This window comes from Ceratina calcarata, unplaced genomic scaffold, assembly GCF_001652005.2.
Source record: "Ceratina calcarata isolate Rehan_Ccalc_2016 unplaced genomic scaffold, ASM165200v1 scaffold636, whole genome shotgun sequence".
Classification (NCBI taxonomy): Eukaryota; Metazoa; Arthropoda; class Insecta; order Hymenoptera; family Apidae; genus Ceratina; species Ceratina calcarata.
Genome location: NW_017177611.1, coordinates 1 through 520, shown reverse-complemented (window position 1 = coordinate 520; position 520 = coordinate 1).

Genomic DNA, 520 nt, shown 5'->3' with positions numbered 1-520 from the left:
CATATAATTGATTCACGATAAAAGAATAATTAATGAATCCTTGAAAGAGATTCGTAAGTCCCATTCCGAAGTAAGTCCCATCGCAGTAGCTTTACATTCCAATTATTCAGGCTCTTAACACGAGACAAACTTTCCTCATATTGCAGAATTCAAAATTCCTTATTTCGGGTGTTCATTAAACGAGAAGGTCGAGATAAATTTCCGATTGCCCATCCCTGCCCCCCCTCCTGGCAGCTCGTCGAGTTGTGGTTAGAAGGCCAAGCATGTAGGCCAGGAGATCAAAAATGTTTTTACACGACAATTAATTCCTCTTCTTCATTGGTCGGCATTGATCTTTACCTGGAGACGTTAGTATACTAACGATTTTATAATTGTGTATCTATACGAAATCTTAACGGGTTACGAGGATTGTTTTGTAAGAGTGACTCAATCTCTGAATAATATTAAATTTAATTGCAGTTGTAGAATCTTTAATTCGTTCTATGCGAAGGATGAGTTGCGACATTTTCCAATTGCGAGA